This window comes from Taudactylus pleione, unplaced genomic scaffold (assembly GCF_031769625.1).
Source record: "Taudactylus pleione unplaced genomic scaffold, aTauple2 ptg000537l, whole genome shotgun sequence".
Classification (NCBI taxonomy): Eukaryota; Metazoa; Chordata; class Amphibia; order Anura; family Myobatrachidae; genus Taudactylus; species Taudactylus pleione.
The window spans coordinates 10,703,534-10,729,679 of record NW_028284939.1 but is presented as its reverse complement, the minus strand read 5'-3'; the positions used below and the strand labels follow the sequence as shown (position 1 = coordinate 10,729,679).

The following is a 26,146-nucleotide window of genomic DNA, read 5'->3' as shown; positions in this document are numbered from 1 at the left end:
TGCAGTACGCGATGGGGGCAATTGAATAGCTCTGGGCACTCGTTCCCAGAGCTTTTCAGCATTGCATTTAATTGAATTGCCCCCTTAGAGACTTAACTGTCTGGTCAGTGATTTGTATAAAGAGAGTGAGTTTTTTTTTTTTCTTAATTCTCCACAAAACAACTGAGCGGCAAGATACATTATTTATTACCAACAGACATCACATTGGGCAGGTGCGATTGATTGATAAGCTTCAGCTTTCACGTAAACCACCTAGAAATGGAAATCTCTAAATTTAAGGAACACCGATGACCAGCCCCTGGCGGTACAGACTGAGATACGACCTTCAATTCTGTTAGAAGGAAAATTTTTTTTTACAGCTATATGCCATGGCAAATCCTTCATTAGGACCAAATCATTATGACCATGTAAATTCCATGATAGATAGAGCACACTGAAGTATAGCTGTGTAAATTGCATTATCTGACGAGACGGAGAAATTAGGGAGGAGAGCAGCTTGATGTGGGTCATCCATTGTTAGTGGCCAGCTTCAAGGCTGACGGAGTTCATCCATCCCCTCTACACCCACCTTAAATATCAGCCCTTTAAAGGATTGCAGAGCGGTATCAAATATTTGAAATATGTGCGACCTTAGGCAGATTCCTTTTTTTTTTTCCCTTCTCAATGAACATCCTGTTTAGTGTCTTTATTCTAGGAGCGAGTCAGCCAAACTTTAAAGCTTAAAGAAAAGGCCTCTGTGCCCACAAGTAGTAGTGTACCCACCCTAGAACCCCCTCCGTTTAAGCGATGGTGACCCCTTCCGGGCTGCTCCGTCGCTGTGGTCTGTGTTTGATCCCATTGGGGGTGGAGGCAGACTGTTTCCTCCTGCTCTGCTACAATTGGTCGCCTCAATACAAGTTTTGCACTCTTGACATCCAGTGATGGGGTCCAGGCAGACTGGAGTATTTTTCCCAAATGTATTCAATGTAGATATATATTGGTAACCTAGGGTGGAATGAAATTCTGCGCGATGTGCAGCGGTGATGCCTGGCCTCGCACGTTTTACGTAGTGCCGACATCACAAGTTTTCTCAGTCCTCCATTGGGTGCGAGGGAAAACTTGCCTTGCCGGTAGAGGCATTGCACCATACCGGAACGGCCCGTCACATTGAATTGGCCTCTTATAATTGTCAGCCATGCTAAAAATCAGAACTATGATTTGATTTATTTTTTTAGGGGGGGGGGGGGGGCTTTAATTTAGGTAAAACCCCAACACAGTGCAGCATATGTCAGATCATGATTTGCTGATGACACAAGTACATTTTGCAAAGTCCCCATCACTTTCATCCCTGGGATACATGGTGAGGATTTGCTTTCCTTTTAGAATTCCCGGTCACTACAATATAGAATGTCACTGGGTGCAAATTAAAAATTCTCAATAGAAGTCTCTTAATAATGAGACAAAGCAGTTTATCCCCGGCTGGTGAATGAGTGTGTGAGCGTATCCGCCCTGCAAATCCGAACAAGCCACTAATGAGGACAATGTTTTGTTTTTGAGAATGGTACATTCTTGTGGGAACCAGTTTGGATAGGGGAATAGTAAACATCTGCTGGGGCTTTCGGGTAATCCTCCGGACTGGTTGAAGGAAATATGTGCTAATTTGTTCAATCTGTGGCCGTCTTCATCAAGTTAACCGCTGCAGACTGATCTGACCCCAAATGCTAAGTGAACACACATCGGTAACTATTAATGACGGAGACGTTTTTTTTTTTTTTTTTTAAAGTTGTTAAAAGAGAATAAAATATCCTGTATCTCTGAGCAGTGACTGTAACAGCCGTTGTATAGATCAGTGTTAGTTGGTCCCATTCTCGTTGTGGCTTTTGGCGGTGTCACTCCGTGTAATTTAAAAGACTTATTCAGCCAAGCATTGCGATTTTTTTTTTTTTTTCGGTATTTGAAAACATTTTTCTAGTTCGCTTGCTGGCTAGTCATTTCCTGTAAATGGCTGGCGCGTCCAGCGTGCATTGTCTGGATTGTTCTCGACTGATCCTTGACGAAACTGTCTGCCAGGTCTAGTTAAACCATATTGATCACTCACGCACTTATAACTGTTAACGAATAGGGTCGTCCACGGTTGAAAGTACCTGTATGGGAAATCTTTTATTGTCTGTTATTTTTTTCTAAATCTTTATGAATCTGGAAAAGTAATCCTAGATTCCGTACAACTCGGCGTTGATATGCTTTTGGTGGCAGCCTGTCGTGGATTAAAAAGCAGTAGCGTATTATTTATATTCAATTGGAAAGAATTAAGAATGTGTGGCTTAAGTCACTGGTATACGACCTCTGTCTTTTGCTTTTTACCCAGATTACGTATTTTTTTCCTGAATTTTGCGTCTTAGGATGGGTACACGCGTAAACGACCGGAAATCGTGCCGATGTTCAGGGTGATTTGCCTTGGACATGGCATGATTGCCGGTGCACACTTAAAAGATTTAATGAAAGACTGAACGATCACTGGGCCTGATTCAGACCCGGTCGCAAGCGCTGAACGCTCGCAACCAGGTCGATGGTGGCCTAGAGCGCATGCGCACGACAGAGGCGGCTCCGTCGTGCGCATGCGCGAGACCCGGATAGCGACGGGCAAGCCGTTGCTCCGGGTCTCGCACCAAAGGGGGTGTGCTGTCGATGTTGAGTGACAGCATGCCCCCTTTGGTGGGCGGGCCGGGGTGCGTGGCTGCCCAGACGGAGGCATTCCCATGAGAACGCCTACCGTCTGGGGGCGGCCCCACTGACATCACAAGTGATGTCAGTGGGAGAGCTTTCGGCTCTGTTTGAGCCGAAAGCTCTCTGGGGCTTGCGGCAACGAAACTCTACCACAAGGGTCTCGTCTCAAGCCCGATGGTCGCGATGGTCTTGACCATAGCAACCATCTTCCTGGCCGCTCGCTATAGCTGTGGGTGGTCACCCACAGCTATGCGAGCGGCCAGGAGGCCGTCCTAAAAAAAAAAGACTGTCCCTGATTCAGAGCGAGCGCTCTGTCAGAGCGACCGGCTCTGAATCAGGGCCACTGTTCCATCTTTCATTAATATGTACAGCCACACATGCGATATCGTGTGATTGGCCGTGCAGCACCACCGCGGTAAATTGTATTACGAAGAGAAGTTATTTCTCCTAATAGCAGCCTCAACGTAAGTTATAAAGCTTTATGCAGAATGGCAGCAGCTTGCCCTTCTTTTTTTTCTTTTTTTATAAATCATGTAGATTTTTATTGGAAAATTTTCTGCATATTATAAACAGAACAACAACAAAAAAAGAAAAAAAAAAAGTGTTGCCAGTGGAAAAGGAAAAAAAAGCGGTATAATTAAATACCAAAATATACAGTCAAAAAAATTTCAAGAGTAAACCGAGCCCTGAATTCAGAAATATAGCATATAAACAGCTCGCGCATGGAGGTAAAAGAAAATAACCAACAAAAAATAAAAAAAAAAGCAAAATGGGGGAAAACAAAGAGAACAGAAGCGGGAGAATAGAAGATGATAGATTACACAAAAGGATCTCCAACAGGTCTACGAAGGCGCAGGTAAGAAAGAGCCCATCTATCCCATGATTTGTGAAATTTGGAAAGGGCTTTATTTACGACTAGTATAAACATACCTTTCATGATCAGTGGTGTCATGAACAAACACCCTCCATTTGTGTATATTAGGGGCATATGGAGCACACCAGGAGCAGGAAATAATTACTTTAGCTAAGGTGGATAAGCCCAAAACATAACGCTAAATATTTGCATTAAACAATTCCTCAATATCCAATGTAAATAGATAAAGTCTTGTCCCTAGGGAAGGTAATGATGGGAAAGTAAACTGCATATCTGACCATACTAAGTTCCAAAAATCATTAACTCTAGGGCAATCCCATAACAAATGCCAAAAATCACAATCAACAGCACGACATTTGGGGCAATTAGTTGGAATATTAGTATCAATACGTGCAATAGAAACAAGGGATCGGTAGGACCTGTGCAAAATACAATAAATTGGATTTGTTGGAAACTTAACACAAGGGGAAGTGTATCTCATAGAACCCAACAACTGAGACCATTGTTCATCCTGGAGAACCTAAATTTAGTTCAGAAGCTTTCCCTTTTAACGGTGAAGTCCAACCTCGTATATTTAAATGAACATTCGTCACCGAGACTCGCTGAATGCCAGAACCGCGCGCTGCTCCTGAACTTCTGTAGCGAGTGCGAACAAAGCCTTCATCATTGGTGGATAATGTCATATACGGTTACCATTGTAGTCTCCCTCCTAGACATGACGTCTGCACACTTTTACATTTTTTGGCGGTCACTATTCTCTGTGAATACAAAACTTTAGGTATCTATGGGGCTGATTGAATGCAATGTGCTGCGGCGATGTACGGCTGCGCATATAGCGGCCATTTACTGTAGTGCCGACATCACAAGTTTTCCCTTGCACCTCTTTTGGGTGCGATTGAATTGTACGAAGCTGGCGTACGCAATGTGCTTTTCCAGAACAATACATCTCGTCCATGGTGCAGAATTGAATTCCTCTGTATAGGGGGGGGGTCAATTGTTTATCACTGCCACAGCTCCCATCTAAAGGGATCAGGAGCTATTCAGTTGTTTGTGCCGATGGGCACCCATTGTTTCCGCTCTCACCCGTCTTGAGGTGGGGAGCAGAAATCTGTTCAAAGTTGGGCTTTTAGGCACCCAAACTCAGTGCAACCAGTAGTTTGCACGAGTTTACCACTTTTACGCAGCTAGTTCCGATGCATCGTCAGAACAATTGAATATTGCCCATCGGACACCTATGACTTGCGGGCACCCCAAACCAATTGGAGTCCCTCATATCAATTTGAGTCCTTGGGAGTCACATCTGTGTCCATCTGATTATTTGTGGTAATGAATAGTTCTATACACAAAAAGGGGGAAAAAAACCCCCCAAAAACCCAATAAGGATAACTGATCATGTTTAGTCAAGAATTTCTTAATAACTGCTTGATCTGCAGTTGCGCAAATCTTGCAGCCTCTGAATTCTGGTAACTGCGACATAAGGAATCGGCGCTTTGTACGGCACATAGTCTGTGGCTGAAGGGAGTAGCTGGGCGACAATGGGGCGTTTGCATGTAGTCAAAGTTTAGCAAAGGTGTGTCGGCAGGACTGCCGGCTATGCAGATTTGAGCACACGCGTAGATAGGCCTCTTTTTAGAAGGTTCTACTCCCAACCCCCCCCCCCCCAAGGATAGGGCTGTTGCGAGTCTCCACATAGCGATGGCGGCTTTAAGACCTAGATGCGCGCTAACACAGTATATGGGGAATCTTTGCCATTCTTTCGGAGCATGCAGTGCCTATGTAATGATGACTGACGCATTCACCTCTGCAATGGTCTCAGTATGCTCGTGAAGAATACCTTTGCACTTAATAAGCTTTAAGCTTAAAATAGTTTAATATGCAGGTTTTCTCCTGTGGGACAGCACCAGGAAAAGAAAAGCACATCTAGATTTAGTAGCAGCTTTTATAATACTGATCATATTGCAATGCCTTAGGTCAGAGGTTCTCAAACTCAGTCCTCCGGACCCCACGCAGGTCACGTTTTCCAGGTCTCCTAGCAGGTGCACAGGTGTGTTCATTACTGTCTGGCATATTTTAAAAAATCCACAGGTGGAGCTAATTATTTCACTTGCAATTCTGTGAGGAGACCTGGAAAACATGCACTGTTTGGAGTCCTGAGGACCAAGTTTGAGAACCCGTGCCTTAGGTACTATTGTGTTTCTATGTATCCCTAAAATGACCCTGATACCAAATAACCAAAATCTATAGGCTTCTACTGGGCCTTTTAGTGGTTGCAGCCAAGGAGCTGGGCAGCCATATTGCGGCAAATTAAGACTGTGATCCTTTCTCATGGGTTCAAGCGGCAGGATTACTGAGCATGGACAGCTTCACATTTTAACCCAAGTTTTGTTGGTCAGTGTTTCATGGGCTTCATGTAATGGGAATAGTGGTATTTAAATTGTATTGAGTATTATTCCATGGAAAGATTTGGGTATAATCCAGAGGTTCCCAAACGCGGTCCTCAAGACTCCCCAACAGTTCAGCATAAGGATGGACAGCGAAATCCGATGGATACTATTTCTTTTTTTGTTCACATGGTAGTTTTTTTTACCATTTGATGCTGGCGATTCGATGTTTGCCACCATCAAATGGAAACCATTCCGATGGTTATTTATTTTTTAATTCCTGATAGCTGTGCCTTCCCTGGCTCCTTCCTGGCTACTGTGTCTGCATCAGAACATCATCATGGGTTCTTTAGAGTTTCTCACTCTCTGTCTGCCTCAGACGTGACATCGCTCAGTCCCTGACTCCCTCCCCCCTCTAGGCTGCTGCTAAGCAACGGGGCACATTGCTATTTCTGATTGGCTCTCCATTTCTATTACTTTTTCAGCACCATGTTCAGCTCCTATACAGCAGTTTGGTGCAAGATTTTTCCCCGTGACTTTGCTTCACTAAAATCGTCACTGCTCTGCTCCCTTTTGGTTTTAGTTCAAGCACCTAAACCTTTCTCGACAAATATTGTATAGAATAATGAAAACGCCATCAAAATCCGTCCAGTGGTTCAAGGGATTGGCCCGAACGAACAGGCAGACCCCTAAACTGGGGACTTATTATTTATCTATAGGGAGAGAGAGAAAGGAGCTGACTAGACTTTTGCATATCCATAAAATGTCTGACATAATGGAATGCTACCTTACTGTATCTAACCATCATTGCTGGACTTGCGTTGTGCATACAATCACATCACACCACACATTTTCCAGAGCCAGCTGTCCTTATCTCCTTGTAAACAGTGTATCTCTGGTCCTTGGATCAGACTGTGTGTAGCTTGTACTGGGCCCCTACAGTCAGTCTATTCCAAGAATCCATGGACAAGTCTGGTGTTCAGACCACTTGTAGCTCAGGACAGAGTTACGCTAGTCTGTATCCTTCAGCAGAATCACAGCTGTTACCAAGAGCCCGCTGTCTGTCCAGCCCTGGTCTGCTGGCTCTTTACACTGGTAAATATCGTCTGGGAAACAAAAGAAAATTCCTTTTCCCTCCATTAATCCTTTTATTTTATTAGGGGGAAGGGGGAGTTACCCAGCTGTTTTGCAGTGTGAGAATACATTTTTGGAAGACAACACATGTGTGGTCTTAGTCACATTAGAAGGCAGAATCACAAGCCGATCATGAGAAAACCCTGTGTTTTCACTTTGCGCTTCCTGTGACCCATGTTCCTCCTTTCATGACTGGCATCGTCGTACTTGTCCTGACCGGTCTTGGTGCATCATGTACTACAAAGGAGTTTTGGGCTTCCAATGCCCAGACGTGATCCCAGGAAACCCCAACGGCTGTCTGTAGAGCTCTCTAATCTCTATGCCGCTACTGCTTGCTTGCCCACATCTCTGCTGCTTCGGCGCAGCTCCCATCTTGATCACGTACCATAATGGAATGGCCGCAGGAACCGACCGCGCAACTCAAGCCACGGCTAATTGAATCTGCCCCATGGAGGAATTCAATTCCCAATTATAGAGGGGCCAGGGAAAATGTGTGCTGTTGGCACTACCGTAATTTGATATGTTGCATCATCGTTGCAACCCCCAATATATTGTCACTAGAATTTTCCTTGCCATATAGATATAACAGCTTCTCCGCCACCTAGCCTCACTTTAAGTGGGGGTTTTAGCAATAAACCCTATACACCAGGTCAAGTACAATATGCAGCCAGGTGACCAGTATTTGTCCAGCCCCAATTCATTGCTCTAAAACAGGTTGCCGCAGAACGAGAGCTCATTATGGACAGTCGCAAGCTAGCAGCCTCCTTCAGCTTCATTTGAACTGTGGGGGTTTCCATCTATTTTGCCGTAATGCTTCTCTCCTCATTGTTCCTCTCACTGGCAGCAGCTCAGCTTTGCTAAGTATGCAGACATTTCCTGTTGGCTCTGATAGGTTCGAGCAGTGAAATGTATCTGCTGAAAACCAAACAAACGCAACAGCTCCTACCAACCTTTTTCCCACTGAACTAGAGTCGGTAGAGAAAACAAGAAAAGGGAAAACACGTTTTGGCCCTTGCTGCAAGCCCAGCCGGTGTCACAGGAGGAACACATTTGCTTGTTAACAGATGTCAAGTTATCCAGCGCCTCCTTTCCTACAGTTCTGAGCTCTAAAAATAATAGGCGCACTGATGTCTGAAGTATGTGACCCCCAACCCCCCCCTGAATACATACCACCTTCACAGGCCCCATGACGGTTGTGAAATGCAGGTTTTCGCAGAGCATGTACAAAGACTCGTGACTCCACAAACAGGCTTTCCCAATACTTTCTGGGGATCTGGCGTTTCATCGGCAGAGAGAGTCAGGCGTGAGACTCCAGGGCTCGTCATAGAACCGCACCTGGGGAGGTGTCCTTTTACCAGGGCAATCTTTTAATACACCATCTTGTAACCTGGCAATAAGGATAGTTTAAAAAAATGAATAATAAATATATATAATATACACTCTAAATAGATCCTTTAAAAAGTAATTTAGAAGTGTTATTGCTCTAGATTGCCAGATTTTTTGTTGCCGAATATGTCAGTTTTGGCAAATATTTAAGACAGTGTTGCCACTTTTGGAAATTGCTTCCTCTTATCACCCCCTCTGTGGTATTGCTGCAGCCAAATAGATCTGAGCTATCATTTGCTAGGACCAGGGGTAGTCAACGTTTGGCACCTGTGAAACTACACATCCCAGCATGCATTGCCACGGTTTTAGCATGCCCTGATAGCAAAACCTCGGTAGGGCGTTCTTGTATGTGTAATTCCACAGCCGCTGGAGCGCCACACGTTGCCTACCCCTGTTCCAGGATGCACTTGGTAAGCGGGAGCTACAATCATATTGGTTGCTATGGGCAACACCCCCAACTCTTCAGTTATATAATTTTAGTAAATCTAACCCCTAGTCTGCTCTGTTTATTCATACTGGAAGGACTGAGACTTTATTCACTGCTTGATACAAGAAAAGCATGAGAAAAAATGTACTAATATAAGTAATGTTAGATGAAATATAGTTTAATCTCCTCATTAGACCCTAGTAATGGAACTTGCAGGTGTTCCCTGTGTACCTCAGCCTGGCACTGTGGTCAGAGGTCAGGGAATACCGACCACTTGTAGTTGAATTATGAATGAACGATGGCATCTGTTGCATTTTGTGATCGGCGTCGTCCTCGACCTAAACCCCCGAACAGCCGGTTCTTGTGCTTCTGCCTATGTGCGATGTACAAAGACCTCAGCGGAGGTCACACAGTCTAAGACCTGTTGTTGCCACCTTGTCACCTGCTACAAGCAGCTGACTACTCCAGACATGTTTTCTCAATTGTCTGCGTCCCTCTCGTCTGACAGCAAGAGGTGAGGGTCTGTGATGAACCAAAGACCTGGAAAGTTACTTGTCATTTAATTGCAGCACATAACGGGAATACCCTCAGTCTTGTTTGACACGGTAAAATAAATCCAAAATTGTTGTCCACATAGGTTTTCATGACATTTCTAAACCTTTATAAATCCGTGTTATATTCTCCAGAGATGTCAAGAAGTGATGTTTTGCGGCTTCTAAGTGACCCCCAAATCGCCCCCCACCAGTGTTATATAGGTGGTTTATGAAACACTTTGAAATAATATTGTTAAACCATTATTACTTGTTGGCAGCACAGTGGTGTAGTGGGTAGTATTACTGCCTCATAGCACTGAGGTCATTGGTTCAATTCCCGGTCATGGTCTATCCTTGTGGAGCTTGTATGTTCTAACGAGGATTGCGTGGGTTTCCCCCCGGTTACTCGGATTTCATCCCACATTCCAACCCCGGCGTCCTGACTGCAGGGATCCCGTACACAACCCCATAAGAGGGTGAGTAATAGGTTCCAAGACTATGGCACGGCATAATTTCAGTGAGTTTGCAGCTAATTTAATTGCCTCTTTAAACTTAGTAGCGAAGTTGCCGAAAATACGCCGGTTCCGTAATCTCGGAACCTAGTACATGTCCCATATAGTCTCTGTACAGCACTGTGTAAATTGTTGGCGTTATAGTAATAATAATTATAATACTAATAATAGATTCTCTATTCAAGGATACGTTCTGGACGACTAGAAGACTTGACTGTGCCACAGATAAAGTAGGCAGGATTAATATGAATTTGTACACCTGTGCCCTAAATCTGCATTTGCGTAACGTTACTTAATTGTTCTCAAACGTTTTCTTACAGGTACACAAGTTTAGTCCATGTATCTGTTTTGCAACCCATGGTTCGTTTTTGAATAATTGACCCAAATATTATTTCTACTTCAGGGTCCATAGGGTATCCACAGGATACCTTGGGGTATAGGTGTGACGTCAGTCGCAGGGCACCATAGAGTTAAGCTTTCAGCCTCCCAGGATGCACTAGGTCCCCCTCCTATACCCCGCCCCCGGGCCAAGGCACCTCAGTTTAGTTTGGTGCCCGGCCGGAGTCGGGTGCACCTGTTGGAGTGGGGGCTAGAAGAGCCCCTGAAGCTTTTTCTTCATGCAGCTGTGGCTGCACATCTGGATGAACAGCATGGACAGTCAGTCCTGACGTCCATGCTGTCTTCCCTACACCCCGCCGGTACCAGAACGCCGGTACTGATCCGGGGATGCTGGTGGGCGTCTGGGGTCACAGCTAGCGGTGACCCCAGATGCTCCGGACCATGGCCGGATTCAAGGGGGACAGAGGTAAGCAGCGGGGTCCCGCGGTGGGTCCCCGCTGATCACATGGTCCTAAGTCCCCAGGCAGGGGGCTCCCTGGGGACTGGCTGCAGCGTGGAGCCAGGCGACCAACCTGCGCTTCCACTACCCCCTGGGACAGCGGACCGCAGCAGAGCGGTAGCGCTGCGGCGTCCCAGGGGTTAAATGCATGCCAGGGGAGCGCGCCTTCCCTGTCTCACAGCCGGCGCCTCCCCCGCTGCACACAGCCCTCTCTGCACTGTGCTGACTGGTCCTGTGTCAGCGCTCCTCCCCCAGGCCAGCTTCTCTCTGCTCCTCGGCGGCCATCTTCTCTGCAACGCATGGTGAACGCTGCTGGAAGTCTGGAAGGAAGCATCGTGGTCTGGGTCCCCCCGCATACCTCTCCTCCGCTGTGGCTCAGGTCTGTGTATGCAGCGCTGTGTCCTACCAGGCCCTGTGTCTGTGTAGTTGAGTGATCAGCGCTGTTAGTGCAGGAATTGTTATTTCTCTGCATTGTATGTGACTGTGCTAGCGCTGCCTGTAACTTTTCTTCTCTAAACTGTCAGCTTTATTACTGTCCCTGTTCTTTCTGCTAAAGCCCTTGCGGTGCGGTGCTGCAGGGTGGTCTCTCGCCTATTTAATACTTAATTGGTGAGAGAGGTCACATACGTGGTGCCATCATGTCTGAAAGTGATTTTCCCCTCCGGCTACAGTGTACCACGTGCAAAGTACCGTTAGCGGAGGGGGAGGGTAGCGCGGAGGGCCTTTGCCGGCAGTGTTTGTCCATGGCGCGGCCTATTACGGTTACAGCACCGGTACAGGAGCCGCCCTGGGCTTGTTTCGCTCAGGCGTTAACAGCTTTAGTGGGCCAGTTAGCTCCGCAGCCCGCGTTTACTCCGATGGGTTTGTCCTAGCAGTCTGTGGTGTCGTCACCCATGCAGGGGTTCCCACGACAATTGGTGGTACCCCACAGTCTCCCTATTTCCCCGCTCCCGGGTTCTCAGGAGCCAGCGTGGGTTAACTCCCTGACGAGTTCTGTACAGCACTTGTCGGATGTGTTGCAAGGGGAGTCTGTGATGCGGCCTCATAAAAGGCCGGTGGCGTCTCTGTCCGCTCCTTATGAGGATGACGAAGGGACGTCTGATGATGGGGAGATTCTGGATCCTTACGATCAGGAACCTTTCCATACTAAGGACGCTGATGCTAAGTCCAAAGTATATATTCCTGGACTTATTCGGGCGGTCCGCACAGCCTTGGTGATTGAGGACGAAGTTCCCCCAGCGGCTAAATCTAAGTATGCCTTTTTCAAAGATGTGAAGGGCGATGCCACAGTCTTTCCTCTTTCGGGTCAGTTGGTGGACCATTTAGAGGAGGCGTGGAAACAACCTGGCAAAAGATACCAGCCGCAGAGACGCCTGGCGGTGGCTTATCCGTTCGCGGATAATTATTTTGCTAAGTGTGAATCCCCTCCACAGGTGGATTCTCACGTGACCCGTCTTGTCCGTAGTGCCACATTGCCGATGCCATCCATGTCCTCCCTTAAGGATGCTACGGACCGCAAGGTAGAAATCTGCCTGAAGTCCGCTTATTCCCTTGCAGGGGGGGCAGCACGGCCGGCTATGGCCATTTGCTGGGTTGCCAGAGCGATGGAGCGCTGGGCGGATTCATTAGAGGCTTCTTTTGAATCCGACTGTCCGGCCGAACAGGCGGAGTTGATTGGCATCTCCGTGATTCGGCCACCTACATCAACGAGGCGGCTCTAGACATTAGTACTCTGGTGTCTAGAATTTCTTCAGCAGCGGTAGCTGCTCGTCGCACCTTGTGGCTGCGATCCTGGAAGGCGGACGCAGATCCAAGAAAGGTCTGGAAGCGTTGCCGTTTACCGGAGAAGTTCTCTTCGGTCCGGATCTGGATAAGATTGTGGCCACGCTGGCGGCAGCCAAATCTGCTTGTCTCCCGTCGGCCGCTGCTCCTTCTGGTTCTGGACCATCGTCCTTTCGGTCATCTAGGGCCCAGGGCAGGCCCAAACCACAGTCGTTTCCTCGACAGGCTGGCCCTAAGAAATCGGTCAAGCCCCGGAAACAGGCATGGAGTACCAGACGTCCGGCCCCCAAGCCAGATGACAAGCCTGCGGCCTGACGGTCCGGGTCTCCCCTTGGGGGATCCCAGGGTGGGAGGCCGCCTGCTGCAGTTCTCCCGGTGTTGGTCGTTCACTACGACAGACACTTGGGTTCTGGAGGTGGTCTCTCACGGGTACGCCCTCTCCTTCCGGCACAGACCCCCGGCTCGATTCTTCACCACGGGTCTACCATCAGACCGGAACAAGGCTACGGAGCTGCGGAAGGTATTGCACACTATGCTCCAGGCTGGAGTTATAGTGCCTGTTCCATTCTCCCAGAGGGGCCAGGGTTTCTATTCAAATCTATTTTTGGTACAGAAACCCAATGGGTCATATCGTCCGATTCTCAACCTCAAAGCACTCAACAAGTCTTTGCGGGTCCCGAAGTTTCGGATGGAGACCCTACGGTCCATCATTCTGGCGCTGGAACCTGGGGACTACATGGTGTCATTGGACATACAGGACGCTATGGCGGTCATGGCGGCTTCTCTGCGGCTGCAAGGAGTCCGCATGTTGCCGTACTTGGACGACCTGTTATTGGTGGGAGGATCTCCAGAGCTCCTGTTACACCACTTGGACCTGACCATTGCACTGCTGCAACGGCACGGCTGGCTAATCAACTGGCAGAAGTCCACTCTAATCCCGTCTCGGAGGATTCTGCATCTTGGAGCCTTATTGGACTCGGGACAGCAAAGGATCTTCGTGACGGAGGACAAGATCTCTGCTTTACAGTCAAGGGTGCGCAGTTGTCTGCACAGCCGCCGGGTGTCCTTACACTCGGCGATGAGGTTACTGGGCTCCATGGTGTCGGTGTTCGACATGGTGGAATATGCCCAGTTTCACTCCAGACCTCTGCAGCACCTGATCCTGTCCAAGTGGAACGGGCTGCCTCAGTCTCTGAAGTTCCAGACGATTGTGCTCACCCCGAAGGTTCGCCTGTCCCTTGCGTGGTGGTTAAAGACGACCCACCTCAACAAGGGACGTCCGTTCTGGGTTCCAAATTGGGTCCTGTTGACAACGGACGCCAGTCTTCGGGGCTGGGGAGCAGTTTCGGGTCCACACTTGTTCCAGGGCAGGTGGACACCGACAGAAGCGGAGCTTCCAATAAATATCTTGGAACTCCGTGCGGTCTTCAATGCTCTCCTGCAGGCACAGCGGTTTCTCCAGGGTCACCCGGTGCAGGTCCAGTCGGACAATGCTACCACCGTGGCCTACATAAACAGGCAAGGAGGAACTCGCAGTCGGGCGGCTCTCGTAGAGGTCTCTCGGATCCTGGTTTGGGCGGAGCGCAATCTTCCGGCCATATCAGCGGTCTTCATCCCGGGAGTGCTAAATTGGGAGGCGGACTTTCTTAGTCGCCAGGACGTTCATCCAGGGGAATGGTCCCTGCACTCGGACGTTTTTCAACTACTGGTGGACAGGTGGGGTCTTCCAGAAATCGACCTCATGGCGTCCCGGCACAACAACAAGTTGCCGGTGTACGGGTCTCGCACAAGAGACGAAGGGGCGTCTCTGGTGGATGCTCTGTCCGTCCGGTGGACGTTCAGGTTCGCATACCTGTTCCCTCCGGTCTCCCTTCTTCCACGGGTAATCCGGAAATTCAAACAGGAAGGAGGGACGCTCCTGTTGATAGCTCCCGCGTGGCCCAGACGGCACTGGTTCTCAGACCTTCAGGGTCTGTCCGTGGACAGTCCTCTGCGGTTGCCGCTACGACCGGACCTTCTGTCTCAGGGTCCTTGTCTTCACCCGGACCTGACTCGGCTGTCTTTGGCGGCGTGGCTGTTGAGACGGCCATGCTGAGGTCCTGGGGGTTTTCCAGCTCTGTGGTGCGTACCATGTTACGAGCTCGGAAACCGTCTTCCGCGAGGATATACCATCGCGTGTGGCATACGTTCTTCCAGTGGTGTCGACTGAGAGGTTATGCACCGCAGGAGTTTCGTCTGTCTCGGATTCTCGCCTTCCTGCAAGCGGGACTAGATCATGGGCTTCGCCTTGCTTCTTTGAAGGTACAGGTTTCGGCCCTATCTGTCTGGTTTCACCGTAGGATTGCTACAATCCCGGATGTGCGCACCTTTATGCAAGGTGTTCTCCGTATTCAGCCGCCCTTTGTTCCACCTGTGGCGCCTTGGGATTTGGCTGTGGTCCTGAGGGCTCTCCAAGGACCGCCGTTTGAACCACTGGGCTCAGTGGATATTAAATGGCTAACAGCTAAGACTGTTTTCCTTCTGGCCGTTGCTTCAGCCAGACGTCTTTCTGAGTTAGGGGCTCTTTCTTGTAGACCCCCTTTCTTGGTTTTTCATGGGAACAGGGCAGTGCTCCGCACTCGGCCCGAGTTTCTTCCCAAAGTTGTTTCCCAGTTTCATGTTAACGAGGAAATAGTTGTTCCGGCCTTTAACTCACCGGGTCTTTCCGTGGGTGAGGCCTCTTTGGATGTTGTGCGGGCCTTAAGGACTTATGTTGACCGCACTTCTTTGTTTAGGAAGTCGGACGCTTTGTTGTCCTCTATGGCTTCTGTAAAAAGGGTTGGCCTGCTTCAAAGCAAACTTTGGCAGCCTGGATCCGTATGGCTATTTCTGAAGCTTATCTTCATGAAGGCCTACCGGTCCCTCCTTCTCTGAAGGCTCATTCCACTAGGTCTGTGGGTCCTTCGTGGGCAGCTCGACGTGGTGCCTCGGCAGTTCAGATCTGCAAGGCTGCTATGTGGTCTTCTGTCCATACCTTCGTGAGGTATTACAGGTTTGACACCTTCGCCTCTCAGGATGCTTCCTTCGGGCGGCGGATTCTCCTTTCTGCACAGGAGCGTCCCCACCCTTAAAGGATACTGCTTTGGGACATCCCCAAGGTATCCTGTGGATACCCTATGGACCCTGAAGTAGAAAATATGAGATATGGTAAGAACTTACCCTTGTTATCTCTATTTCTACGAAGTCCATAGGGTTCCACAGGACTCCCGCCCTGTCGCACCTGTGCTGCAGATGGGCTTTGCTCTGGTCACCGGTTTTCCGTCTCCCTCTGGTGAGAATGTGATTCTTGTATGTGTCCAGATCTTTGTTCTCTCTCTTCCTTCTCCTCCTCCGGCCTATGGCTTGGTAACTAACTGAGGTGCCTTGGCCCGGGGGCGGGGTATAGGAGGGGGACCTAGTGCATCCTGGGAGGCTGAAAGCTTAACTCTATGGTGCCCTGCGACTGATGTCACACCTATACCCCAAGGTATCCTGTGGAACCCTATGGACTTCGTAGAAATAGAGATAACAAGGGTAAGTTCTTACCATATCTCATATTATTTAATAATATCTAGTGGATATGCAATCGGGTTTAATAATAAAATCGGGTTAGAGCGAAGGCAACACATATTTTGGACAACAAGTAGGGGGGATGCGTAATAGATTCATTGGAAGTCTTGTTTTAGATTTCTTTGTATCCATTGTACCTGTGTATGTTGTTCTCCCTTTGACTTCATAGCATAAAGTTTACCACGTGAGAGGCCAGAGGCAAGTAAAGATCTAATTTTAATTTTCAGGAGCTATGTATAACCGAGCCGGCTCTGACAAAGGAAATGCCAGCGAGATTGACAGACTGCTGTTTACTCGAGAAGCTCTAACTTTGATCTGGCCTTTAAACAATGCTAAGTTTGGCTTCTGGTGTTTATGGAGAAAGTAAACATGAGCAGGACGTGTCGGAGGAGGGCAGATGGATGATCTTCTTGTATTCCTTCCACCCGACATAGTGTTTTTGCTTACATACATGTGTTTGGAAAAAAGACTTGTATAATCACTGGAAAGATTACACGTTAAAGCGCACCTGTCACCATAAATATGGCGGGAGTCCATTGTTTGTTAAAACGGTCTCCCAGACAGATTGGGCTGGCCACTGACGCACTGTGATATTGCGCATATCGCCCTTAAAGCAGAGTCATATTCCCGATAATGTGATTTGATTTGGATTATCATCAGTTTAATTGGCATCAGGGCCTGTGCGTTTATGGGGTCACATTAATAGAGAAGCCAGTGCACCGCTGGATAGGACCACCTCTGTAGAAGGCCACATTAAAAACCGATCTTGGGCAACCAAGCTGGAAGCCAACATTGGATTTGAGAGCATGATGAGACTTGTAGTTCCACAATAACTGGTGAGCCAAAGGTTGTTTAAATCTGCCCTACAATAAACATGATCATTAGTGTTCATTCTAGCACCCTGCACCTATCACAACCTCTCTGGTGCTTCTAGCAGGCTCTGATCTATGCGTCAGCAGTTTGTTGCATCAGCTTAGTGTGCTAGAAGCACCAGAGCGACACCCCAGACAGGAAAGAGGAACTGCATGGGTTGTGATAGCTGCAGGCAGTACTGGCCCTAGGCATAGACAAACTAAGCAAATGCCTAGGGGCACCCAAGCCCGCCTAGGGCCAGCGGAGGTTTGGGGCAGGCACGGCCGGGGCACCTGTTGCTGGCTGGAGAGACTATGGCAGCTGCTACTGTCACTGTGCAACGTCCATGATCGGAGATCAGCTGACCGCTCCAATCGGGCCTGGCAGCAGCAAACAGTGAGCGGGCAGCGGCGGTTTGCGGGGACGGGGCAACTGGACGGCTAGTGGTTAGCGCTGGTACTGTGCTGGAGGAGGGGTGATGGGTGCTGTGGTGGGACAGGGGTGATGGGTGCTGTGAGGGTTGCTCAATGGGGAAAGGGCCACAGCACAGTGAGACCACGCCCCTTCTGTGAGGCCACACGCTTTTTCAGGATCCTCTGGGGGCACCATCCAAACTCTTGACTAGGGCACGAATTTGGCTAGGGCCGGCTCTGGGTGCAGGGTGGTAGAATGAATACTAATAATGTGCGATAAGGGTCTGCAAGTAATCCATTGGTTTAAGTCATACTTGACTACTCTCCTGGAATATACGGGGGAGTCACAAATTTCTGGCGAGTCCTGCGGGCTATCAGAAATTAAGTCATCCTCTCTCATCCCGCCCACTTCTTAGTGAAATGGTAGGGGCGGGACGTGATGACGCGATTCTCATAGACTCGCCCTCTTCACAGACCTGCGATTAAGGGCACCATTAGGCCCCGCCCCCTCACTGCGTCTTAAGTGCACAGCCCCACCCCCACAATGATCAGCTACATCTCCCACTGACAGGTAAGGTTTAATGCCGTAAATCTCCCATGACTGGGCCTGGATGCGATGGTTAATCTCTCTGTAATAATGTTAGTGGACCTGCTACTGAAAATGACACATTCTTATAAACTGTACTATTGAGTTCTTGCTGACAAGACGTTCAAATATTTTACTTTACTGTTTGTAGCACAGTGGTAATAAATCCTACCCCTCAGCAGCCTGTCGCTTTTGGCCGAGTATTGCTTACGTGAGATTAGTCCATAAATTACAAAACTGATGCACCCTACTAAAAGAGGGGAACTCCTGATTACCCCCTGCCCCTTTCTGTAGGCTCTTGTTCCAAAACTGATTGCTTGGATGAGACAGCTTTCGGGTAATTTCCTTTTAAAGGCAATTCTGCAAGAAATGTGCGATGAGGCTACTGCAATGCTGCCTTTTTAATGTGACTACCTCAAATGTTTGTTCATGTTGTCATTCTCCAAATATTCATTTTCCATGCCAGGAATCTCTTTAATACGATTAGCCTCAGTCCTTTCTACATTGTTCCAGAGTTTAATACGCTCAGCAAAATAACCCATGTTAATAAGCCCGTTATCTCGTTGTATAATGTCAATACATGGAAACCATATTGTTTTCCATAGAAAGGTTTTAACAGAAGCGCAACAGGACACTTACTGTGCGCTAATTGCGTTTTCTCTCATACTTTTCATGTGTGATAACGAACTGAAATATCCAAGAAGCGGTTTTGGGAATCCATATTAATTTACGGGTGAAACTGCCCAGGGGAGATAACCCTATACCTGGTAAAACATGTCTGTAAATTACTAGCCCAGGTAATCTGTACCTTGGTGGGAGCTATAGTTTGATACGGCTGCGACCCAATTTATTTTTATTTTTTAATTAAATTGTTCTTCCTTTTTTTTTATTTTTTAAAGGTCTCTGTTGAAGAGAGATTAAAAAAAAATAATAATTTATACTTCAGGGTCCATAGGGTATGTACAAGATACCTTGGGGTATAGGCGGATGACGTCAGACATCGGGCACCACAGAGTTAAAGTTTTCAGCCTCCCAGGAAGCACTGGGATCCCCCTCCTATACCCCGCCCCCGAGCCAAGGCAAACCAGTTTCGTAGGTGCCCGGCTCGGATTCTGATCACCATTTAACAGGGGGCTGTAATGGCCCCTGAAGTTATTCAAGGCAGCTGTGGCTGCACAAGATGAGCTGCACAGCATAGACAGTCGGTACTGACGTCTATGCTTTCGCTCCTCCACCCCGCCGGACCAGAATGCCGGTACTGATATGTGGATGCTGGTGGGTGTCTGGGGTCACAGCTAGTGGTAACCCCGGATTACCTGGACTGTGGCCGGATTCAAGGGGGCAGGTAAGCGGCGGGGTCCCGCGGAGGATGCCCGCCGATACAGTCCTAAGTCCCCAGGCAGGGGTCTCCCTGGGCACTGGCTGCACGTGGAGCCAGGTATTAACCTGGGCTTCCACTACACTACACTTCCACAAGGAACAGCGGGCCGCGGCTGAGCGGCAAAGCGATGAGGTTACTGGGATCCATGGTGTCGATGTTCGACATGGTGGAGTACACCCAGTTTCACTCCACACCTCTGTAGAAGTTGATTCTCTCCAGATGGAATGGTTTGCCCCTATGGATAAAGACACAGACAATGGTGCCTTCCCCGGAGGTATGGCTGTCTCTGGCCTGGTGGCTGCACACTGCTCACCTGAACAAGGGGCGCCCCTTGTGGATTGCGGACTGGGTCCATCTGACAATGGACGCCAGTCTCCGAGGCTGGGGAGCGGTGATGGGTCCGCACTTCTTCCAGGGAAGGTGGACGCCAGCAGAGTCTGCGCTTCCGATAAACATCTTGGAACTTTGGGTAGTATTCAAAGCTCTCCAGCAAGCAAGACCTGTCCTGCACGGAAAACCCGTGCAGGTGCAGTCAGACAACGCCACCACAGTCGCTTACATAAATCACATGATGGAGGTGTCCTGCATTCTAGCTTGGGCGAAAGGCAATCTCCATGCCATATCGGCAGTGTTCATACCAGGAGTCCTCAACTGGGGGGTAGACTTTCTCAGCCGTCCAGACGTGCATCCAGGAAAATGGTCTCTTCACCAGAAGGTGTTTCAACTCCTGGTGAACAAGTGGGGCCTTCCAGAGATAAACCTCATGGCCTCCCGACACAACAAGCAGCTACCTGTGTACGGGTCAAGAAGAAGAGACGCAGAGGCACTTCTGGTAGACGCTCAGTCGATCCGATGGACCTTCCAGTTTGCGTACCTTTTCCCGCCGTTCTCCCTTCTTCCTCGAGTGATTCGCAAATTCAAGCAAGAAAGCTGCACGCTCCTGCTGATAGCTCCAGCGTGGCCGAGACGGCACTGGTACTCAGAACTTTCTTAGTCTCTCCGTAGACACTCCGATGCTGTTGCCTCTACGTCTGGACCTGTTCTCTCAAGGTCCTTGCCATTACCCGGACCTGTGTCCTCTGTCTTTGATGGCGTGGCTGTTGAGACTGCCCTCTTAAGGTCCAGGGGTTTTTCCAGCTCTGTAGTTAACCCCATGCTCAGAGCTCGGAAGCCGGCGTCTGCAAGAATTTACCATTGAGTGTGGCATACTATCTTTGAATGGTGTCGCCCTAGAGGCTATGATCCTCAGGTGTTCCCGGATATCCAGGGTGTTGGCTTTCCTGCAGGTGGGCTTAGATCACGGTCTTCGCCTTGCTTCTCTGAAGGTGCAGGTTTCTGCCCTGTCAGTGTGGTTTCAGCGTAGGATTGCTACACTTTCTGATGTCTGTACCTTCCTGCAAGGTGTACTTTGTATCCAGCCTCCCTTTGTTCCTCCAGTGGCTCCTTGGGATCTGGCTGTGGTCCTGAGGGCTCTCCATGGACCGCCATTTGAACCACTGGGCTCAGTGGATTTGAAATGGCTTATAGCTAAGACTGTATTTCTTCTGGCCATTGCTTTGGCCACAAGGGTTTCAGAATTGGGGGCTCTCTCATGTCGCCCTCCCTTTCTCATTTTTCATAGGGACAGGGCGGTGCTTCGCACTAGGCCTAGTTTTCTCCCGAAGGTGGTATATAGTTTCCACATAAACGAGGAAATCATAGTGCCGGCTTTAAATTCTCCAGGCCTCTCGGTTGGTGAGGCCACCTTAGATGTGGTACGGGCTCTATTTATGTTGACCGTACCAATTCTTTTAGGAAGTCTAACTCCTTGTTTGTCCTCTATGGCTTCCGGAAGAAGGGTTGGCCTGCCACTAAGCAAACTTTGGCAGGATGGATTCGAATGGCAATTTCTGAGGCTTATGTTCATGAAGGCCTTCCTGTTCCATCCTCTGTTAGGGCTCATTCCACTATGTCTGTGGGTCCTTCGTGGGCAGCTGGACATGGTGCCTCTGCTGTTCAGCTTTGCAAGGCAGCCACTTGGTCTTCTGTCCATACCTTTGTAAGGTATTATGCATTTGATACCTTCGCGCCTCAGGATGCTTCCTTCTGGCGGAGGATTCTCCTTCCAGCACAGGAGCGTCCCCACCCTTAAAGGATACTGCTTTGGGACATCCCCAAGGTATCCTGTGGATACCCTGTGGACCCTGAAGTAGAAAATATTAGATATGGTAAGAACTTACCCTTATCTCTCTTTCTACGAAGTCCATAGGGTTCCACAGGATTCCCGCCCTGTCGCACCTGTACTGCAGATGGGCTTTGATCTGGTCGTCGGTTTATCAGTCTCCTTCTGGTGAGAATGTGATTCATGTGTGTTCCAGACTTTCTTCTATCTCTTCTCCTCCTCCGGCCTATGGCTTGTTACGTAACTGGTTTGCCTTGGCTCGGGGGCGGGGTATAGGAGGGTGACCCCAGTGCATCCTGGGAGGCTGAAGACGTCATCTGCCTATACCCCTAGGTATCCTGTGGAACCCTATGGACTTCATACATATCTATCTATCTATCTATCTATCTATCTCCACTTAACAGTCCTGGGTGGTCATCTTCAACGGCTTTCCAGCTGTTTCCTTCGGACATCCTGTAGTACTAGCACAGACTGGCCAGGGGCGTCCATAACGTGCCAACACAGGCCGGTCATATTCCAGGATGTTGCTCCTTTCTGTGGAAGGACGTTACTGACGTTCTGCTGACATCAGACTGTGGCTGAAGGAAAGCTGTGCATGTCCAACAATGTTTGAAGAAATGGGGTATTTTCCTTTTAAATAATGGTTACACTAGCTACCATTTTAATAAATATATTAAAGGTTTCATTAAATTAGACAATGCAATATCAGACAGATGTGTAGAAACGTGGCAGAATGATGCACTGGAAAGCCATAGTTATGTCACGGGTGGAAGTTTATAGTCTGGGAAACTTTTTGCGATTGGGTTTGTAACTTTTTTTTTTTGTACATGCATTTTAAATGAGCAAAGTTTAATCTGTATGTCCTTCACGGGTATCTGGGTGAGATTTTTAAAAAGCAGAGGGGAGCACTCTACTAGAGAAAAGTTACTGTAACCTATAGCAACCAGCCTGATTTATAAACTGTTTAAATGATCGTTTTTATTTTACGCAAGAGTGTGTTAGCGGCAGCCTAATCCAAGCCCATAGCAGGGGCTGATCTCAAACTTCTGTTTACCTGTATGTGAAAAGGCAACATCCTGTTCAAATAACACATTGTCTTTGTGAAGTGGCGGTCTGGAATGTTTACCTTTCCTGCTTCCCCTTTTTCAACGCTGCGCTCTTCTGCTCGGAGTCCTGTATCATTTATACGTGTCAAACAAATTTGCATTGCATTAATGCAAGGGTTCCAGTTCTAGTAGAGTCTGCAACGGAACTACTAGTGTTGTGTGAGCCGCGAGCTGAATAAAGTTTTAATTGTTTAATACACAGTTAAAACGTCACCCTTGGACCTTTGATTTATTATCTGCCTACAGAGGTGGCGATTCAATTGAGCATGATGTGAATAGCGCCGGGAAGAAGCTCCTGGAGCTATTGAATTCACCATGGCATTAAGTCCGACTAAAACCACTTAAAGTCGGAGAATGCCGCTTACCATGCCTAAAGCTGGGTGTTTAGTTGCTCTAACCGGCATTTTCCGGCTGAAGTGTCTGCCGCACCAAGCCGGAAAACAGCATGGTGGCCGGCACTGAAGTCGGATTTTTGCTCGCACCTCAGGAGGGTGCGAGAAGAAATCCTGTAGTCGGACTTAACAGCGCGGACAATCGAATAGCTCTGGAAACTCCTTCCTGGGGCTATTCAACATTGCGCTGAATTGAATCGCCCCTCAGAGATTGCCTTGAGTTTGGCGTTCAGATCAGCAAGTGATATTTTGCAGGCCCCCCAGACCAGAGCAGTCCGTGAAGAGTAAGGAACGTCTGTCCTAATCTTTCAGGTTAGTGTGGATAATCCAGAAACTTTGCAGTAATACCTGTTTAATACTTTCTAATATTACATCAGCATATTCCCACGTTCAGAGCTGCGACATTGGAGATGGCGTCTTGTTTGCTCTGCTACAGGGATTTTTCTTTGCAGTGGATTATTTGTTAGGAAGCTAAAATAGAGAATCCAAGGAGTGTTCATTATTGCAGAGTTTCAGTTGTTCTAATTTAATAGAGTAGGTTGAGAACAAATGACCAGGATAGGAGTGAAGGTCAGTTAAAGAAAGTATGTTTGTATGTATGTGTGTATGTAGTGTTGTTGTTTTATGGTGTTGTTGTAACCCTTCCCAACCCTATTGCATTAGATCAGGAGCTCGGCAGTACATTCAGACTGTACAAGACAGGAGTTGTGTAATTGGTCAGTAGCTGTATGTCCAAACAAGGGTCACATTTAGTAATCTCCTGCCATTCCAGCAGCTTCAGTGCCTAGAATGCCAGTGCTAATAGTTCCTCCCAATGTTTTTCTTCGCCTATCGATGACTGGGGAATGCTCGGTACTGTTGGTTTTAAGTTAGATGACCCCTTTCAGTTTACCAGTTCATCACTTAGTTTGGTAGTGTTGAACCAGCATTGCCGTGTGTGGCCTAGAGCTGTTCATGCAAACTGGGATCGTATTGAGCAGTTCCAAAAAGCAGATCAGTTTCCGCACAAGTTCTTGTTGGGAGTATCCAAATTAAACGGGCGATTGGCTTGGTAACCCTTCCAGTCTTGTGCCTACCGTGTGTCGCCAAGTTGTGTGTGTTTGGATAGGTTTTCTGTCTGTGGGTTGTCGCCTGTTATCACGCTGCTTATGTAATTAGCTGGTTTTGTCTTCTGTAACCTATGTATCTCTACTCAGGCCAGTTAAGGAGTTCAGTGTTTTTGAGCAGGTGAGGTGAGACCTAAAGGTGCCCACACAGTATACGATCATCTGCACGATTGCGATGCATCGTAACGATACATTTTTCAAATTTGTGCAAATCGTGCAGTTTCCCCTAAGCGATAATGATCCGATGTGCGGTCCCACGTGTCGTTAATCGTATCTTGAGAACTTGCCTACTGCAGGCAAGATCTAGCAATCTCTTTAACGATGCAATGGATATCGTTAAGGACGTACGATAGGTTGTTAGTAGATTGTTTGTCAAACGGAACACTTTATGCACGATAACTGCTATCCAAGGCTCTTATAGGGAGACCATGGAAATCCCATCAAAAACAATCCCACCACATTGTCCGGACATCTGACGTTCGCCATCATAACCGTTGAGAGCACTGCGTTTGTTTGGCAAGCCAGCAATGTTCTCCTAGAGGCTCCTGTTAAGGTGCCCACACACTAGGCAATAGGATGCACGATAGATCATGGGTAAATTTGGATGGCTTTTAACACCAAATCGTGCCCACGACTGCAGGGGGAGAAATCTGACACGATATCGGATCGTGTCCTGAACGCCTAGTGGGTGGGCACCTTTTCTTTGTTGCAATCTGGGTATCAATGTTTGATTTTCCTGTATTTGTATGGATAGGAATGGATAGTTTATCCAGCAAGAGGAGAAAGTGATCGGTTTTAAATCGCAGCAGGTTTGGATAAAATGGTTCAGCCATAGAGAGATCACATTACTGGTTAGCGTGTGTGGGTTTTTTGTTTGTTTTGTTTTTTTATCTTTTTTTTAATGTCGTTTGTGTTTACTTTATATATGGAAAGTGTGTGTTATGATTTGCAGAGCAATACACTTTTCGTGGTCTAAAATAAGAAAGTCGTTTGTTAAGATGCAATAATCCTTAAGCATACCCGGATGATTCATTAAGGTTACAGGCACACTTGTAAGGTGATATTAGTTTCTGACAGTTGTAGATTATAATCATGATCAATCGGTTTGCAGACACTGTACTTATGTCACTTTACTAAGTACGTGCGCTCTTTAGAAAAGGGCATTTGTGTTCATGTCTATGGTTTTAATGTGTTGGGAATTGTGACTAAAATGACATGTACAGTAGTTAATAAGATATCTAAAGTGAACAATAGCTTTTTTTTTTTTTTAAATGTGTAATGAACCAATATTCATCCCATTAATCCACAGGGAACAAGTGACGTCACTGAGGCATGTGGCACAAGGCGCCTCACGCCTCAGTCATTTTACTAGTTCTCTGCGAGTAGCCTTGTCGTGCACTGCGTCTCCATCGTCTGTAGGAGGGGATGCGTTTATGATGCCGGCGATAACTATGCCGACCGCCGCCATCTCCACTACAGAATCCCGGCGAGGGTTAATTAACCTACGCAGGGAGACCGGCGCCCGGCATCCCGATCGAAGGGATGCCAAGCGCGGACAGCCGCGGGGGGGGGGGGGGGGAGGTTTAGGTTTAGAGTTCCGGGGGGGTCTTAGGGTTAGGCACCCCCCCCCCTGGAGGTTAGGTTTAGGCTAGGGGGAGGGAGGGTTAGGCACCCCCAGGGGGGCCACTTAGGGTTAGGCACCCCCCCGGGGAACTTAGGTTAGATAGCAGGGAAAGGGGGGGTTAGGTTTAGTCACTTAGAGGGGGGATTAGGGTTAGGCACATGGGGGGGAGGTTAGGGTAAGGGTGGGTTAGGGTTAGGGGGTAGATTAGGTTAGATCATACTTACCTTATAGACTATTGGGATTTCCATCCACGTCGGGCTGGCGCTGCAGGAATTTGAACCGCCGGCCACGCGGTCGCCGGTCCAACGTATGTATTCCCTAGGAGAGATGTCTCCTTGTTTTTCTAAGGAAGAAGCGGTAAAGTACG

The 26,146-nt window shown here is 48.1% G+C and overlaps 1 protein-coding gene across 1 annotated transcript in view; it reads left to right on the top strand.

Moving 5' to 3' along the window:
- The window catches only part of GARRE1 (granule associated Rac and RHOG effector 1), a 76,637-nt gene that overhangs the window by 6,729 nt on the left and 43,762 nt on the right, over positions 1 to 26,146 (top strand). The window lies entirely within an intron of this gene.